This window comes from Macaca fascicularis, chromosome 6, assembly GCF_037993035.2.
Source record: "Macaca fascicularis isolate 582-1 chromosome 6, T2T-MFA8v1.1".
NCBI classification, from domain to species: Eukaryota; Metazoa; Chordata; class Mammalia; order Primates; family Cercopithecidae; genus Macaca; species Macaca fascicularis.
In genome coordinates, this window is record NC_088380.1 from 161,279,736 (window position 1) to 161,299,716 (window position 19,981).

The window sequence follows — 19,981 nt, forward strand, 5'->3', positions numbered from 1 at the left end:
TATTTGGTAATTAATGTTCAATAAATGTTTGTTGAATGAATGCATTAAGTAATTTACAGGGATCATCTCATTCAATCCCCGAAAGTACTTCAGGAGAAAGTGCAGTTATTACCCCCATTTTGCAGGTAAAGTAACTGAGGCACAGAGAATTTACATAACTTGTGCAAGCTTTCCCAGCTGGTAGGAGACAGAGCTGCAACTTGAACCCATTGAGTCTCCAAACAGTTACAAAAGGATGGAAAAAGAGGAAGAGAGTAAAGAAGGAAAGACATGAGAAAAAATGGTTTCATCGGTAAGAACAGACCAGTGAAATGAATGCCTGAGATGCTTCACCTAGAGGACTAGTCAAAGATGCAGAATCTTGGCCCCATCTCACACCTATTGAACCAGAATCTGCATTTAAAAACATTTTAAGGGACTCATATGCACATTCAAGTTTGAGAAGCCAAGACAGTTAATATGAAATTTGTTTGGGAAAAATAATTTACACATACACATGCACACACAAATATATATAATATATATATTTACTAGTATTTATCACATATATACATATATATATATATATATATATATATATATATATATATATTTACTTGTATTTGAGCTGGTACTACCTTGCTAAGAAATTGGGGCATAGCTGCATAAATCAGTGTTCTTCAAAGTGCAAGCGATGGCTGTTTTGTGAATCGTGAAAGCATCTTAACGGATTTCAATCAGAAACCAAAAAATATATATATATATATAAAAATTATCAGAGTGCATCTTATGAAGAAAGGGTATGTTATTGCATGAAACTTTTATTTCAAGTGTGTGTGGGGGTGGTGAGTGTACTGGCTCTTGAAGTAAAATGTCTACCTCCTGTCCTCTCCATCAGAAAAGTTGTGACTGGTCTTCATACCATGGCCAGAGGCAGCCATGAGGTGTTTTTTTGTTTGTTTGTGTTTTGTTTTTTGTTTTTGAAATGGAGTCTCGCTCTGTCGCCCAGGCTGAAGTGGAATGGCCCAATCTCGGCTCACTGCAACCCCCAACTCCCAGGTTCAAATGATTCTCCTGCCTCAGCTTTCCAAATAGCTTGGATTACAGGTGCCTGCTACCATGTCTGGCTATTTTTGTTTTTTCAGTAGAGACAGGGTTTCACCATGTTGGCCAGGCTGGTCTCGAACTCCTAACCTCAGGTGATCTGCCTGCCTGGGCCTCCCAAAGTGCTGGGATTACAGGCATAAACCATGAGATTCTGAGCTGACATTTATAAGCGTGGTGGATCTCTTTCCTACATCTGATAGATTTAGAAACTCTGAATGAAATCAGAATTGGGTGGGGAAGGAGGGTGAATATCTCAGAAATTATCCAGCCCAGGCACTTCCCTGTCCAGGTGCAGAAACAGTCCCAGAGAGGAGAGGGATTTGCCCAAGGGCACACAGCAAAACTGGGACTTTGGAGAGAGGAGTGTAACAATGTCAAGTCTTTCATTCCTTTTTTGTCTCAACCATGAAAGTCTTGGGGGCCGGGGGGACCTGGCCTGGAGGCCAGGCAGCCCGGGGGACATGACTCTGGAATGTGTTGGGGAAACAAGATGCCTTCTCCTCCAGACCTGACAAGCCAACAGGACTAGGTGTGGCAAGAAAGGGCTCTGGTTATCTGCCTCCCCTCTCTGTTTCGTTTGGTCTGTCAACTCCTGCAGCAAAGTGCCCCAAACGTGTGACGCTTGATAAAGATGGGAAGGTAAGAGGGTGAAGGTAGTGGGACAACAGGGACCAGAGCTTGAGAGGTGTCCCAGGACCTCTGTCTCTGTTTCCTCCAAGAGTCTGGGAAGCCAGCAGGATACCCCTCTCTCCTTTACAGCCTCCCCCGACACTTGGTGATTGTGGCCAAAACCCTTCACTTCTCTGGGCAGTTGTGTCTTCTTCATTTCAAGATGGGACAGGATAAACCCTTAATACTTAGATCCTCAATCAGAGGATTTCAACTTTGAAAAAGAAGTCTACCATCTTATTCTTCCCTTTGTATTATTTTTTTAATTCAAAAAGTAATATGGGCTGGGCCTGGTGGCTCATGTCTGTAATCCTAGCACTTTGTGAGGCCGAGGCAGGAGAATTGCTTGGGCCCAGGAGTTGGAGACCAGCCTGGGCAACACAGGGAGGCCTCATCTTTACAAATAATAATGATAATAATAATAATAAGCTGGGTGTGGTGGTGTGCCCTTGTAGTCCCAGCTACTTGGGAGGCTGAGGTAAGAGGATTGCTTGAGCCCAGGAAGTTGAGTCTGCAGTGAGCTGTGACTGCACCACTACACTCCAGCCTGGTTGACAGAGTAAGACTCTCTCTCAAACAATTTTTTTAAAAAAGTAATACGAGAACTTGAGAAAGAAGAAACCATCCATAATCTTTCTAACCCCAAATAACTGTTAACATTAGGATGCGCATGTTGCCAAAATGGGGTCAGAATCTATTCTGTTTTCCTTTCCTCACTTAGCAATGGGTGGCCGGCTTTTTTTTTTTTTTTTTTTTTTTTTTTAGGGGTGGGGCTGTCAATGAATATTATTTACTTCATATTACGTAGATATTTGATGATAATTATTGATTATTGTTAGGTTTTCTAAAGGTGTGATAATGACATTGTACCCTTGCTTTTTTAAGAGTCCTTTGAGAGTCGGCGTCAGGGGCGGTGGAGCGCGGGGCGGTCAGGCTGTCCGGCTGGCCGGCGTGGGCGTCCGGGCGGTGAAGGTGGGACTGCCTGTTCTGGGCAGCAGGTTCCCCTCTCCAGCTGCCTGCCGTTCATAGCATGTCCCCCGGAACCCGAGGAGCGCAGGCAGGCCTGGCTTAGAGAAGACGCGATCCTCAGCGCTTGGGCCACGGAAGTCCCAGCCCGCTCCTCTGTCGCAGAACCGCTGGGCCGAGCCCCTGGGAGAAGCAGGCCAGAGCCTTCCAGAGCCTCGGCCCGGGGACGGAGGAGGATGAGCTGGCTCTTTCCCCTGACCAAGAGCGCCTCCTCCTCCGCAGCCGGGTTCCCGGTGGCCTTACCAGCCTCCAGCAGCAGAAGCAACGCCTGATTGAGTCCCTCCGGAACTCACACTCCAGTATAGCTAAAATAAAGAAAGATGTGGAATACAGATTGCCATTCACCATAAACAACCTGACAATTAACCTATATTGCTTCTTCCACAATTTCCTGAGGAAAAACCAGTGATCAGTGTTTATCCACCAATACAACATCACTTAATGGATAAACAAGGAGTGTACGTTACCTCTCCATTAGTGAACAATTTTACAATGCAATCAGATCTTGGAAAAATTATTCAGAGTCTGTTGGATGAGTTTTGGAAGAATCCTCCAGTTTTAGCTCCTACTGACTGCAACAGCATTTCCTTACCTACACAGTAACCCAAGTGGGATGCCTCCTTGTGCTTCTCAAGGTTTTCCATTTCTTTTTCCATATCCCCCAGAAGGAACAAACAGGAGTATCACTTCTTTATCTGTTGCTAACACTGTTTCTTCTTCAACAACAAGCCATACCACAGCCAAGCCTGCCGCTCCTTCAGTTGGCGTCCTTTCAAATCTGCCATTACCTGTTTCCACAGCAGATGCTGCAACATTGACAAGCCAAAATGGTTTTGGTTACAAGATGCCAGATGTCCCTGATGCATTTCCAGAACTCTCAGAACTAAGTGTGTCACAACTCACAGATATGAATGAACAAGAGGAGGTATTACTAGACAGTTTTTGACTTTGCCTCAACTAAAACAAATTATTACTGACAAAGATGACTTAGTAAAAAGTACTCAGGAACTAGCAAGAAAAAAAATCTCCTTTTGGATCCCAGCTTGGGAACCAAAAGGCAAACTGTTTTAGATAAGTATGAATTACTTAAATGAAGTCTGCTTTCGAAAAGAAGATGCAAAGGCAGTGTGAACTTGTGAGAGCTGTAGTACAAGTGCCCTACAGGCAAGACTGAAAGCTGCCCATGAAGCTGGGGAAGAACCTGATAATATTGCGGAAGACTTCGTGGAGGGAAAAATGGAAATAAACTATTTTCTCAGTAGCTTCACGGAAAAGAGAACAATTTGCTACTGTAGAAGAGCCAAGAAAGAGAAACTTCAGCAGGCAATAGCAATGCATAGCCAATGCCATGCTCCAATATAGACATACATTGCCAAACCGAAGAAATCAAAGCCACTTCCTCATTATTAGGCAACAAAGTTTCTAAGAGTGGGTAGCTACAAGAATGGCATGTAGTGAGTTATGTTATAAAAATGTGAAAGACATTACCACTATATCCTAAGTATTTATCATTTTAGCATACAGTATATGGCAGAAAATGAATAAACATTCCTTGTACTTAATCTGGGAACTGCTCAGCAGAGAATGTTCAAATTTTATATTCTAAAAGAATTTACATTAACAGAGTACTTTCATATCACAGTTCTCTAGTATATTCTTTTTTTGAGACAGAGCCCAGGCTGGAGTGCAGTGGCACGATCTCAGCTCATCACAACCTCCGCCTCCCAGGTTCAATCTATTCTCCTGCCTCAGCCTCCCACATAGCTGGGATTACAGGCATGCACCACCATGCCTGGCTAATTTTGTGTTTTTAGTAAAGAGGGGGTTTCTCCATGTTGGTCAGGCTGGTCTCAAACTCCTGACCTCAGGTGATCCACCCGCTTTGGCCTCCCAAAGTGCTGGGATTACAGGCGAGAGCCATTGCTCCTGGCCATAGATTCTATTTCTAAATATGATGAACACAATTACATTTTTTCATTTATATATATTGCCACACTCCCTCCAAATCTTTCATACTAGAGAGATCAGCAATGTTGCTTTCTTGCCTTTTCTCTTTACTTTGTTCTAATTTCAGCAAAATGTAATACATTCTCCTATAAAAAATTTACATATTCAAAATATTGATGTAAATTGTAAAGTTTAAATTCATTCTTTTACGTTCTAGAATGTACTAGTATATTAAAACCATACAACATGAATATCATTTATCTCTGTTCAAACATGGCAACTTTTCTCCACTAAGTTTCATTTAGGTCACCTAGTGAGGTCTTTTTTTTACTCATAAGACAGGGGAGTGAATCTCCCCCAAATGTGCATTTTAATAAAACAAAACCCTTTTCAGAGCTTTCAGCAGTCAGTGGTCATGAGATGTAATTAATCTTAATTAAACCATAATAGTCAGTTATATAATTTCTAAAATGAGAGATTACAAAACCTATTCCCTTCATTAAACAGACATGACAACCAAATACTCTGGTTCTTCACTGGATTTTCCCTACAGATGTTTTACCCTACTAACTTTGTAGTGTTATACTTTGATATCAGGCTGGTGGTTGGCCTGCACTGTCAGTAGTGTAGTCTCTAGAATAGTAATAACAGGTTGTTATTACAAGAAAGCTAATACTTAAATTCACATATATAACCAGGGGAATGAATGTTGCTTCTACCTTCTTAGGTATTAAATCAGTGTTAGAGAAAAAGTGAGATATAAGTTTTAGCATTTGTAAACAATGAGGAGAAACAGACTAGATCTCAGAGAAAGGCAACAAAATTATTCTAACAATTCAAAATATATTATCTAAGGAAAAGTTAAAGTGATGATTATTCCTGAAAGACAAGCTTAAGCAATTAAAAACTCCTTAGGAATATATCTATTAACCGAAAAGGGTGCATCTCAACAACGTTCCTGTTTTTAGAAATATGGATAAGAGGGTCAGAAAGGAAGATAGTGTCAGACGCTTTAGAAAACACGAAATATGCGTCTGGAAGTTAACTAAAAGATTCATGATGATTACAGATGTGAGGCAAAGGAGTCGAGGCTTTTTGAGAGATGCATCCTATGACAAGGAAGATATATACTGATACCTTCAGGTAATGACAGACGCAATTGCTCTGCAGTGAACATAATTTTCATAGTCTAGGATGAGCTTCAAAATGGTGAATAATTTTCCTTATATTTGATAAACGAAATGACTACGTCCTCTTCAATATCTAAGAAATTAAGAGCTGGACACTTTTTTCCCTTTTCATAGCTGCATTAAAATAGTTCTCAATGACGGAAAAAAAGAGCCATTTTAGAGATATATTCTGAGCTGTTTCTAAGTAAAATGATATCTGGGATTCCCTTCAAAATAATACAGGAGAGGGAATTGGGTGGGAGTAGAATAAACAAGATTGGCCATGAATTGATAATTGTTGATACTCTTTCATGTACCTTTTAAAATATAAGGTTTTTTCAATATTCTTCTCTAATAGTAGTTTTTAGCCTATTTTGGTCACAGAGCCCTTTGAAAATCTTAAGTCAGCTATGGATCCACTTCCGTACAAATCCACCTTTCACAATTTTAGGAGGCTCTGTCCCCTGAAACCCATTGCTGTATCACAGGTTAAGACCTCCTAACCTATAACATAATCTCCTTTTCTAAAGTTTGAATAGTATTTTTCAAATAGATACATCATAATTCACTTGACTAATCCCCTTATTGCTGGGAATTTTTATTAAATTATTATTAATAATATATATTACATGTTTTTGCATACATATTCTTTAGGGCAAATTCCTAATAGTACCAAAAGATATGCTCATTTTAAACACATTTTTATTTTTTTCAAAGAGAGAGGATCTTGTTATGTTGCCCAGGCCAGACTTGAACTCGGGCTCAAGTAATCCTCCTGCCTCAGTCCCCGCAAGTAGCTAGCAGTGTAGATACACAACAATGCACTGCCTTCAAGGCTTTTTTTAAAAAAGAAAAAACAGAATATCACATTGTCCCCAGAAAGTATTGTTAACTTTTTTTTTTTTTTTTTGAGACCGGGTTTCACTCTGTCACCCACACTGGAGTGCCATGGCACAATCTCGGCTTACTGCAACCTCTGCCTCCCAGGCTCAGGTGATCCTCCAACCTCAGCCTCCGAAATAGCTGGGGCCACAGGCATGCACCACCATACCTGACTAATTTTTTTGTATTTTTGGTAGAGGTGAGGTTTCATAATGTTGCCCAGACTGTCTCAAACTCCCAAGCTCAAGTGATCCACCCACCTCGGCTTCCCAAAGTGCTGGGATTACAGGCATGAACCACCACCCCCAGCCTAACATATTAATATTTTAAAATCAATTCCCATCCCTGAAGTCCTGTCGTCAGGATTCAAGCCTGGACAAGCAGCTTGTCCCTGGGTACAATTCATCTTGCTTTTCTGAGTGTCGATGTCCTCACTTATAAACGTAAGGCGTTAAATGAGCGGATTCTTTGATTGTGTCATTTTTCCAATCCAGGAAACCCTGGCAAACTCTGTGTGGTCCTCATTGGCCGTAGTTCTGCCTTGGTTATCGGAGGAGACTCTACGGGCTTCTAGCCATTCTTCCTGCCCCAGATCTCCATCTGCGATGGTGCACCTCTGACCACCAGGGTGCTCCTCCTACAACATTCACAGGTGGCGGGGCAGAGCTTTAGTGTGGTGGGTTCTTGAGGCAGACTTTGGGGCTGGAGTCCTGACTCCAACCAACGGGCAACTTTAGGCAAATGATTTCACCTCTCTCTCTGCCTCAGTCATCTGTTAAATGGGTGTTTAAGATCAGAACCCACTTCACAGGCTTGAGTGAAGATTAATTGAGATAATACACACTAAAGTGTTCATAGGACCGGGCACAGTGGCTCATGCCTGTAATCCCAGCACTTTGGGAGGCCAAGATGGAAGGATTGCTTGAGATCAGGAGTTTTGAGACCAGCCTGGGCAACATAGCAAGACCCTGTGTCTACAAAAAAAAATAAAAATTAGCCAGACATAGTCTGGCTATAGTCCCAGCTACTGGGGAGGCTGAGGTGGGAGGATCACTTGAGCTTAGGAGGTCAAGGTTGCAGTGAGCCATGATCAGAACACTGCACTCCCAGCCTGGCTGACAAAGCAAGACCATCTCTCTAAAAATAAAAATAATAAAAATTAAAACAAAGGGCCTAAAACAGTGCCTAGTATAGCGTAAACACTCATCAAATACTTGCTGTTGTTATTACGTCTCCCCGTCACCCTGCCCCTTCTGAGGACTTTCCTTTGCCTGCAAAGTGATGTGGGACTCCTCAACATGGAAGCCAACCTTCTTCATTACAGGTCCTCAGCCACCTTCCTGAGGGCCTTATCTGCCCTGCACACACCCTACTGTGAAAGTCAAAGAGAACAATGCCTATCCTTAACCCTGCGCTGTGCCCCCCTAAACTGTCCTTCCTTGATTCCTTGATGAGAACCTTTCCTTCTGCCCCAAAGGCATCTCCTAAATGCACTTCCAGAGGAAGGGCCAGGGCTAAAATCTGCTCATGCCTGAGCCTAGACTGAGTCCCTGTGTGTCCAGGCCCTACGTGCACCACTGTTTCCCTGTCTGTAAAATGTGGTAAAGAGACTGGACATCTCTAAGGACCCTTCCAGCTCTGGATAGTTCACTGGTTCCAGAATGAGATTCTCACTTCATTTATACACTTTGTGACCATCCCCAGCACCCTGCCCCAGCTGTGAGAAATCCACAGGCCTCCCCCACAGCCTATGACATCAGAGCAGCCACACTGGGAGCCATCATGTCACAGTCAGAATGAGAGAATCCAGGTTCAGGAGCCCAGAGAGCCAGAAAACCCCTTCGATCCAACCTGGAGACCTTGAATACATCATTTTCCAGGGCAGACACCTCCTCTTCTCTCGCCTGGGGAGTGTGACATGTGTCAAATGCACTAAACCCTTTAGAGGTGGCATTATGCAGATTTAGGACTGTTGGGCCCAAGCTGGAGTCTAAGTCTCACAACACAGTGTGACCTTGGGCTCAGGCTCACTAAACCCCAGAATGACCGGGCCTAGTTTTCCTAAGAGACCTTCAGGCCTAGCACTCACTCAGGCCCCAATCTGCCGAGGTCATATATTTAAAATTGGTTCCAACTGTCTTTCCTCAAATAGCCATTATTTCAACACACAGAATATATAGGCTATAATGTGAAAGAAACTTGAATGTTGCCTCCTTTTTTCTCTTTTTGTACATCCTATGAGTCTAGTTATCCTGCCCATGTATGCAAATGTGGGCAGAGTCATCAGTTTCCTGGTCACTTTAGGTAACAAAAAGTCCTACAACCACTTCCCAACTATAGACTCAGTTCATCCCTCTGCCTAAATTATCAAACCTTCCAGCTTGACTTAAAGTTGAGCCTTCTCCCTGCTAGCCCTTGACTCCCCAGCTTGAGCTTTTTGCAGTTAAGTTATGAAGCCTGTCAGGGAGGGGCACTCTAGCCTTCTTCCCCTGCATGCATCCTTCCCTGAGGAATCTGACAGCCTTGATCTCTGATTCTCTAGCTTTGGAGCTCTGGAAGGAGAGAAGAGTTAGAGAAGCTGCTCACTTGCAGGTGCTTTGCAAGGTGAATATATTTCTACTCTGGCTGGTGGTTTTCTCCTTCCTGAGCCCCTAGGCATCTGTCTAGCAAGACCTCCAGCTCCTTTTGGCTGTCTGCTTGCCCCTCCAGGAGTCCCTTGTGGACAAACCCTAAGATAACCCCCTGCTGGCACCCTCTCTAGCTGTCCCATATGAGTTCACAAGAAATCCAAGCTCTGGCTCTAGTAAGCTCTGGGGGTGAGCACCAGTGCAGCCGCTTCACCTCTGCATCATTGTCACAGCAGCTGACCAGCACAAAAGCTGCCCTTTACAAGGAACAGGCAGGGTCAAGTAGCAACCTGTTGTGTCTACCAAAACACAGGAGACACACCTTGAGTATGTCTTAGGCTGTTCCTTCTGCTATAACAAAATACCTGAGACTGGGTAATTTGTAAAGAACAGACATTTCTTTGTCACGGTTCTGGAGGCTGGAAGTCCAAGATCAAGACAACAGCAGATTCAATGTCTGGTGGTGGCCTGGTCTCTGCTTCTAAGGTGGCACCTTGTTGCTGCTTCCTCCAGAGGGGACAAATACTGTGTCCTCACATGGTGGAAGGCAGATGGGCAGAAAGCTACTAGCTAGTTCCCTCCAGACTTTTTATAAGGCACTGATCTCTACTAATCATCTCCTACAGGCCCTACCTCATAAGACCATCACCTTGGGGCTTAAGCTCCAACATACGAATTTTGGGGGGACACATACATTTGAACAGTAGCAGAACTCTGAGTGGTCACTTTAAAACATTGTTTTCCTTTCTTGAGATGAAGGGGGACATATCCTCCATTGCTTGCTTTTGAGAGAAGGTGGGACTCACAGCACATCAACTGCTCCTTCAGATATTTCTCCCTCGGCTGGGCGCAGTGGCTCCTGCTTGTAATCCTAGCACTTTGGGAGGCTGAGGTGGGCAGATCACCTGAGGTCAGGAGTTCAAGACCAGCCTGGTCAACATGGTGAAACTCCGTCTCTACTAAAAATACAAAAAAAAAAAAAAAAAAAAAAATTAGCTGGGCATGGTGGCGTGTGCCTGTAATCCCAGCCACTCAGGAGGCTGATGCAGGAGAATCGCTTGAACCCAGGAGGCAGAGGTTGCGGTGAGCTGAGATCGTGCCACTGCACTCCAGCCTGGGCGACAGAGTGAGGCTCTGTCTCAAAACAAAACAAAACAAAACAAAATATTTCTCCCTCATCCCCAACTACTTTCAACCCTTTAAAACCCACACACGATACCATAAGGGGTTGAGAGCAGCCAGTCTTTATCTACTTTGTAAATTTTGTGCCACGGTCTTGCTCTTTACTCTGGAATGTGGCATTTCTTCTATGTTGACCTCTCAGCTGGACATTTCAATTTTAATATCTTGTTACACTTATAATAATAACCACCATTAATCTAATGTTTGCTGTACACAGGGCAGGCTCAGGGCTAATCATTTATAGTGAATATTTGCTTTTTTTCCAGCTCTCTGTATCCATCTCTTCCTCTTCTGCAAATAGCACCCTGACTTCTTTCTAGATGATTACCTCTCCTTCATTTTGTGTGGCTGGCTGGGACACTCAGTAATGGATAGTGTAGTATGGCTTTGGTGGCCTGCCCAGACACACTTTATGCTGCAAATGTTGGATACTAATGGCTCACAGCTGCCTCCTTCCTTGGAGACTTGCCTGAGGTGATTTACCTGGGGCTACCTGAAAGGTTACGCCTCTTCCCCTGGGAGTGGCCTGGGGTCAATGACTAACTAATGTGGAGTAAACCCAGCCCCCTTGCCTCGAGGTGGGACAAATTCCACTGTACAATTCATGCTCCCCCAGTATCAGGCTGAGAGACTAGATGCCCCCTAAAACCACATCTTGACCAGCTTCTTCTTCCTTTGCCCAGTCCTGCTCCACTACTTCTTCTTCCCCTGACAACACTCTCAACAGAATATTGCATGAGAATCCTTGCCTCAAGCTCTGCTTCCAGAGAAACTGACATAACCTAGGTGGGAATGTGACCCAAGAGAGGCCAATCTCCCAGGAAACTGCATCAAAGATAGGAGGAAAAAGAGGTTGAAACCTTACCGTTCTGGTAGTAGCTCCCAACAGGATTATTCCTTATTCCTGTTATCTTGATTCCTGGAGCATCCCTGGTTCTTTCAGTTTTTCTTGGGATTCTCTGTGTATTCCACATCTTGCTCTCTGACAATATCCCTTTTTGCTGATCTTGTAGCCAAACTGTTTCTGATGGCTGCCACCAAAGAACTGTACAGATATAGGATTTAAATGCAATAGCTCAACCCTCCAATTGCCCTAAGCAACAGGGTTATTATCCCTTCCATTTCTCAGAAGAGGAAGCTGTGCCTCAGAGAAGTTTAGTCACTTGCCTTAGGTAGCACAGCTAGTAAATGGTATTACTAGGCGTTGGGCTGTGAGGGCAGGTCTGCCTAATACCAAAACTGTGCTTTTAACCACTCCAGTGTGCTATCTCCAAGTGGGAAGAGCAAGCTGCTGTGGCCCACAGCTCTCCACTCCCCGCTCTATATTAGGTTAATATGCCTATGAGCAGATCGCCATTGCTCCCTGAGGCAGTGAGCCTAGAAAGCTAAGTACCTGAGCTTTATTTAGAATTTGGTTGGAATCCAGGCTCCATCACTTGCTAGTGGTGTCAACTGGGCAAGTTACCTAAGTTCTCTGAGCCTCAGTTTCTTAATCAGTTCGATGGCGACAATACTGCCTAAACAGGATTGTTGAAAGGATTAAGTAAATTGAAAGTTGAAAGTCTTGAAATTGTTGAAAGTCTTGAAAGTAAATTGCTTAGCTTGGTGCCCAGCATATAGTAAGTACTCAATAAAATGTAGTTGTTATTCATTATTGTTGTGTTACTTCTTGTCCCACAAGGGTAGCTTGGAACGTATTTCAGCCAATGAAGTAACCAGAGGAAGCCCATGGCAAGGATTGTCCCGAGCTCTCTGTCTTTCCTCCAGGTGGCCCACAAGAGATTCCCCCCAAGGGCCTGCTTCCACATCGTTAGGGGCAGGCCTACAGAGGCCAGGCGGGTGCTGTAATTGACTGGAGTGGGTCAAGCTGGAAGGCAGTGCTCAGCCACAGCCAGTTGTGGCCATTTGGAAATGTGGACTCAGAGCTGCCAAATCCTGTGAGTTTTCAGGAAAAGTCAGGAATCTAGATTATTATATCAAACTCCCAGTTTTCAAATGTTTTAACTTAAAACACATTTTTTTAATGCTGATTTGACCAAACTAAACCCATATGTGGCTGAATGTGGTCTCAGTTTGCAACTCTGGGTCGGAGGCGCTGGTTGAAGTGGTTGCTGTGTGAAAGTGAAAGCCGACCAGGCTGGCCGATATGGCGAAACCCTGTCTCTACCAAAAATACAAAAATTAACCAGGCGTGGTGGCATGCGTCTGTAATCCCAGCTACTTCGGAGGCTGAGGCAGAAGAATTGTTTGAACCCAGGAGTTGGAGGTTGCAGTGAGCCGAGAGGGCGCCACTGACCTCCAGCCCAGGCAACTGAGCCAGACTCCATCTCAGAAAAAAAAAGGAATGAAAGCCACCCTTCTCTCACACCACAAAATTCACCTCCAGGTCCTGAGATGGGGTTGGTTCTGGCAGGACTTCTGCCTTTGACGGCTCATGGTTTTAGATGCTCATTTAGAAAGTAGGGTCTGAGCTCGAAGTGTGAGTTGAGCCCTGTGCAGCCAAGAGGATCTAAGGTGACTGAGACCCATGCCCTGCTCTTGACCAGAGGTAAGGGTTCATGGGGTGAGACTTCATGTTCACCAACAATGCAAGGAGAGGAAAGGAGGCACACGTGTATATATGTGCATATATGCCTGTAGGCATGGGTATGTGTGTGTGTGTACGTGTGCATGTGTGTTGGAGGTGGATAAGTATGGAATGATCTAGCTCAAAGTTCCAAACTGGAATGCTGAAGTTACTGAGTAGGTTTTATTTTCATTTATTTCCATTTGTAGAGGCAAGAAAGAAAATAATTTTTTTTTTTTTTTTTTTGAGACAGTCTCACTCCGTCACCCAGGCTGGAGTGCAGTGGCATGATCTCAGCTCACTGCAACCTCTGCCTCCTGGGTTGAAGCAATCCTCCCATCTCAGCCTCCCGAGTAGCTGGTACTACAGGCATGTGCACCATGCCCGGCTAAGTTTTGTATTTTTAGTAGAGTTTTGTATTTTGGCCAGGCTGGTCTTGAGCTCCTGACCTCAGGTGATCCACTGACCTCAGCCTCCCAAAGTGTTGGGATTACAGGCATGAGCCACCATGCCCAGACCATGAAAATCAAATATTTATTAAGTCAAAAAAGAAATGAGATAGAGTTTGTTTTCTCTCTAGGGTTGTCCATGATATATTGTCAAGAAAGAAAAACAAGTTGCAGAAGAGTGTACAAGCTGATTTGATTTCAGTAAAAACAGCAGCAATAACAAGGCCCGAACTGACCATACAAGAAGATGTCAATCTCGAGTGTGAGCAAGAGAAACAGTGTGGAATAATCCCCATTGGACTGTTAACAATGGTCACCTCAGGGGTAGGGATGGGTGGGGGCTGAGTTCAGAACTTGGCCTGTGCACACATTTATGCTTTATTGTTTTACTTATTTTAGTAAGCCTGCAATACTGTCGTAGTCTGAAAGTTGTACAATTAAAACAGCATTTTATTTTTATTTTCATTATTTTTTGAGACAGAGTCTCACTCTATCACCCAGGCTGGAATGCAGTGGCATGATCTCGACTCACTACAACCTCACCTACCAGGCTCAAGCGATATTCCCACTTCAGCCTCCTGAGTAGCTGGGACCACAGGCACATGCCACCATGCCTGACTAATTTTTCAATTTGTTTTTTGTAGAGACAGGGTTTTACCATGTTGCCCAGGCTGATCTGAAAACTCCTGGGCTCAAGTGATCTGCTCACCCTGGCCTCTCAAAGTGTTGGGATTACAGGTGTGAGCCACTGCACCTGGCCTACAATTAAGACAACAATTTAAATATATATAACATGAGCCTCTACCAAGGCTATCATCCAAACCGTAGAACCATCTCATTTTTCCCCACAATTATTTCTGTCCATTGCACTGCTATACATGTTCACTGTAGAAAATCAGCAAGTGCTCATAAATAAAAAAGGAAAAAATACGCACCATGAACATTTTGGTGCGTATTCTTTTGACTTCCTGCTCCTAGGAACAGCTAACACTTCCTGTGATCCAGACCCTGTGCTGAATGCTTGGGAATGGCAGGGCCAGTTCTCACTCCTCGATGCAGGTCCTGCCAAGACACACTCAGGACGTGGTAGCAGATTCATGAGCCTCTTTCTTCAGAGATTCTGGGTCAGAGGAGCTGGGCTGGGCCTGGGAATCTGCATTCAGTAAGTTCCCTGAGAAATTCTGATGAGAGTGCTCTTTGGACCACACTTCGAGTCAGCTAGCTATGCGTCCAACTCCAGCTGCTGGAGCCCACAGAAAAGAGCTGGAGCTCAGACTGGAGCCCACAGAAAAGAGACCTGCCCAGGGATACCCAGCCAGAGTGGCAGGGCCCGGTCCACAGACTCCCCGCTCCGCCTCGCTAAGAGCTCTCCCGGCCGTGCTCCGGCAGCTCTCCTCATGCCGACAGATGTTATTGTTTTCTTATGCCTCCAATTAAACAAAAAATCCTGTCAACGGGCGACAGGCCTAATGCACGGAGGCATTAACCAGACTTGCAACCCGACCCGGGCCTGCTCCTGTGGGTGAAGCACGCTCCCTCTGCAGGCCACTGTGGCAGTCTTTCTCCCGATAAAGGGCCCTGCCGAGGCACCATCGCCCTACCTGGTGCACACTGCAACCCCAGCAGATGCCTCTGGGAGCAGGACCTGGTTGGCCTGTCACCATGGCAACCCTGCTGCTGCCTTGAGACCCACTGAGGCAGCCTTTCCTAGACACCAGGAAGGTCAGCGCTGGGGACACAGAGGCCCAGAGAGGTGAAGGGCCTGCCTGAAGTTACCTATTAGGTCAGGAGCAGAACCTTTCACTAGCTTCCTTCCAGCTTCAGGCTGCTAAAGGAAGCAGGAGAGAATTGGTGACCCTGGCAGACGGTTCCCCAGGAACAGGGTCTGCAGGATTCAGAGCCATTGCTAACCTCAGAGCTGGAGTCCTGCCTGCATTCCTGCCTCTGGTCTCAGGGGCAGAGGCACTAGGGTGTGGGAGGCAGCGGCGACCTCCCCAGTCCTCCCGCTGCCTGCCTCCGAGTCCTGCTTGGAGCCAGGTCTCTGTGCGGGGAGGTATGGACGCACATCTCAGGCCTGGGAAGCCCTCAGGGAGCAAGTTTCAACTCCCTCATTTTGCAGGTTGGGGAGACTGAGGCCCTAAGAACATGACATACCCATCCAAGGTCTCACAGACTTAAACTTTGTCGTCTGAATCCTTGACAAGTGCTCTTTGCCCAAGGAAACCAGTTCCACATCAGCACAGATGGCAGCATGGGGAGCCATTTCCCCAGCATTGCCCACCCAGTCCCAGGGGCAGAGCCTGAACCCAGCCATGACTGCTCTGCAGATGAGTGGAAAGCAGGGCTGTGGGACCCACTTGGGAGAGTGACACATTTTGGAGAGCAGCCTTCAGGCACTTGGTAGGCTGGCACTTGAGGGAGGGGAAGGCTTGTTCTGTGACGGCCCTGAAGACCAAGCCAGGGCCCTCGGAGGTAAATATTCAGGCTCCACCTGCAGAAGTCAATTCTATCATTCTGGCCGAGGAACCCTGATAGGCCCTGGACTCCTGCCTGCCCCACACTCATCTCTACACCATTCCCCCCACTCACACTTCAGCTCCGCCTGCTTGGCTCCCCGACATGCCATGCGCATTCCCGCCTTGTGGCCTGTGCACTTGCAGTTCCCTCTGCCTGGAATGCTTTTCCGCAGCTCTAGCCTGGCTTTTTCTTGTCATTCAAATTTCAGCTGGACATACCACCTCTTCCGAGAGGCCTTCCCAGCTCACCCTAACAACGCTAACCCGTCATCAGCCTGAGTAGTTCTGCTTACAGTTTACAGCTGTCATCTTTACTTCTCATTGGCCTCTGACTACTCCTGCTTTCTTTCTTTCTTTTTTTGAGATGGAATCTCGCACTGTTGCCCAGGCTGGAGGGCAGTGTTGCAATCTTGGCTCACTGCAACCTCCGCCTCCTGGGTTCAAGAGATTCTCCTGCCTCAGCCTCCCGAGTAGCTGGGATTACAGGTGCCCACCACCACACCTGGTTAATTTTTTTGTATTTTTAGTAGAGATGGTGTTTCACCATCTTGTCCAGGCTGGTCTCGAACTCCTGACCTCATGATTCGCCTGCCTCGGCCTCCCAAAGTGCTGGGATTACAGGTGTGAGCCACTGTGCCTGGTCTATTCCTGCTTTCTAGAATGTAAGTTCCATGAGAGCAGTTATCTTGTGCATCCTTTATCCCCAGCGGCAAACAGTGCCTTCATATAGTGCTGCTCAATAAATATTCCCTAACTGGATGAATAAATGGAAGAATGACCTGCCATGTAGGGAGCTCCCTGACAAAAGTGGGATGCAAGCAGAGGCTGGTTGTTTATCTGTGGGTGATGTTGTGGAGGTGGCATGCCTTAATCATTGAGAGAAATTAAGAATCTCTTTTTTGAGGTCAAGCACAGTGGCTTATGCCTGCGATCCCAGCACTTTGGGAGGCCAAGGCAGGCAGATCACTTGAGGCCAGGAGTTTGAGAACAGCTTGACCAACATGGTGAAATCCCATTGTTATGCACGTCCGTATAAGAAACCACCTGAGCAGGCTTAGCGTGAGCAGCAAAGCTGTTTATTCACTTGGGTGCAAATGGGCTGAGTCCGAGAAAGGAGTCAGCAAAGGGTGGTGGGATTATCATTGGTTCTTATATGTTTGGGATAGGCGGTGGAGTTAGGACTCCTTTCTAGGACTCAGCCCACTTGCACCCAAGTGAATCAATAGCCTTATTGCTCACACTAAGCCTGCTCAGGTGGTCTTTTATACGACATGCGTAAAATTCATCTCTACTGAAAACACAAAAATTAGCTGTGTGTGATGACGCAGGCATGTAGTCCCAGCTACTTGGGAGGCTGAGGCAGAAGAATCACTTGAACTGGGAGATGGAGGTTGCAGTGAGTCAAGATTGTGCCACTGCACTCCAGCCTGGGTGACAGAGTGAGACTCTGTCTCAAAAACTAAAAAAAAAATATAAATATATATATATATATCCTTTGATATTTGCTTGCTCTGTGACCCAGGGTAGGTTACTACACCTCTCTGAACCTCACTTTCCCCGTGTGTAAAATGAGGACCCTGACAGTACCTTCCACATGAGACAATTGTAACGATCACATGAGATGCTGTTGTAAAGAATTTAGCCAGGGCCTGGCAGACAGTGCATGCTCCATAGTCATTAGTAACAGCCCTTAAAGATCTATTCTGACTCTCAGACACATGAAGTCTTGGATGACACGTGCACTTGGCTTGAGCATCCTCAAAGGCATCTCCCAAGTTCTCTGACTGCCCTCAGCACCTGTTCTCCCTGTGGCCAGAGCCTCTGAGGTGGTATAACCGCATTGCTTCTTTCAAGTTGCTGCAGTGTACAGGGGGAGACAGAACATGCTTGGGCCCAATTCTCAAGGGCTGTGCCACCCAAGGGCCCATGGGGTGCAGACGGGAGAGAATTGCATATCTGCTAGAGTTATCAGGGAAGGCTTCCCAGTGGAGGTAGGACTTGAACTGCGCCTGACAGAGCTGGCAGGATTGGGAAAGAAGGAAAGGAGGAGAGAGGCACTGCAGGCAGGAAGAATGGCAAGAGCAACAACTTAGAAGAAGGGATACATGTATTCATTTATCTATTTGTTGACTGAATGCTATGAACTGAATGTGACCCCCAAAGTTCATGCATTGTGAACTTAATTCCCAATGCAACAGTGTTAGGAGTGGGGTCCCATAAGAGGTGATTAGGTGATGAAGCTTTATCCTTGTGGATGGATTAATGTCATTATTATGGGAGCGTGTTTGTTATCTATCTTGAGAGTAGGTTACAAAACTGAGTTTGGTCTCTCTTGCTCTCTGGCACACGTGCTTTCTTGCCCTTCCCCTCCCATCAGGGGATGATGCAGCAAGAAAGTCCTCACCAGATGCTGGCACCATGCCCTTGGCCTCCCCAGCCTCCACAACCATGAGCCAAATAAATGTATTTTCTCTGTAAATTAGCCATTCTGTGGTATTGTGTTATAGCAGCCCAAAACAGACTAAGACAGCACTTAATATATACCAGGAACTAGCTGGGCCCTGTACTGAACAAAACCCCTATTCAGACAGAGCATTTAGCCTACTGGGGGGACAGACAAGTAAACAAATATGGTACAGGAATGCACAGGGCCCCCAGGGCATAACTGAGTCCATTGGGAGTCAGGGAAAGTTTCCTGGAGAAAGTGACCCTTAAGCTGAGCTGGAAGTCAGAGTGGGGCAGGACAAGTGTTCCAGGCGGAGGGAACAGAGTGTGCAGATAGCAACAGCAAGAGGGTCTTTTTTAGTTCAAAGACCTACAAGGTGTTCAGTGTGCCTGGAACTCAGTAAATGAGAGGAGCAGGTGAAGATGACAGTGGAGGGGGCCAGGACACAAAGGGCCTCAACATTGGGCTGAGATGTTTTTAGCTTTTACCCTGAGAGCAGTGGAAAATCACCGAAGGCTTTCAAGAAGGGACTATGCCGATAGGAACTGCATTTGCCAAAAGGTCATTCTATCTGCTGTGTGGAGAGAGGAGAAGGCCAGGTGTGGCAGAGGCAGGAGAGAGAGAGGTTAGGTCGCCTATTGCAGTCATCAGGGTAAGAGATGTGGTGGGCAGGTGCAGAAATGGGAGGAAGGCACAGAGTCTCTCAGGAGAGTTTTCTTGCTGCATCCAGGCCAGCTGCGAGTGGGTGGCAAGGAATGAGAGGGAGGGAGCAGACGGATTAGGAAGGGAGATTTGCTATAAAATTTTGGTTCAGAGATGCCTAAAAGGATAATTGTTCAGGGACCCCCAGGTGGGATACAACCGCTGGGGAACTTTGATAAGTGATGAGAGTGGGTATTGACTTCGACACCTGTTTATTGAATACCTACTGCGCGTCAAGCATTGTGCCAGGCCCTGTGGACCCAATGGTGAGCAAGACAGATGAGTTCGCTGCTTGTCTTACCACAGTGAAGGAGCGAGACAATAAACAAAACCATAGATAACATGGCAAGTGGTGATAGATGGGTTAGAGAAGAATAAGGCCCAATGAAGGGGCGTGTGAAGAGCAGAGAGGGACTGCAGTTTCAAATACAGTTGGGGAGAGCTTCTTCAAGAAAACCAATTCATTTCTATTTTCCTTTTTTAAAAACTCTTTATTGTGATACAACTCCCATACCATACAATTAAAATCTACAACTCAATGGCTTTTAGTACGTTCACAGGGTTGTGTAACCATTACCGCAATCTCATTCCAGAACATTCTCATCACCCCCAAAAGAAACTCTCTACCCACGAGCAGTCACTCCACTCCCCCTTTGCTCCAGCCCCTGGCAACCACTGACCTACTTTCTGTTGCTATGGATTTGCCGATTCTGG

At 45.7% G+C, this 19,981-nt stretch overlaps 1 pseudogene; it reads left to right on the plus strand.

Moving 5' to 3' along the window:
- The first annotated feature begins 2,491 nt into the window (after window positions 1-2,491).
- On the plus strand, window positions 2,492-4,298 carry LOC102132187 (vacuolar protein sorting-associated protein 37A pseudogene; annotated as a pseudogene).
- The last annotated feature ends 15,683 nt before the right edge of the window (window positions 4,299-19,981 follow it).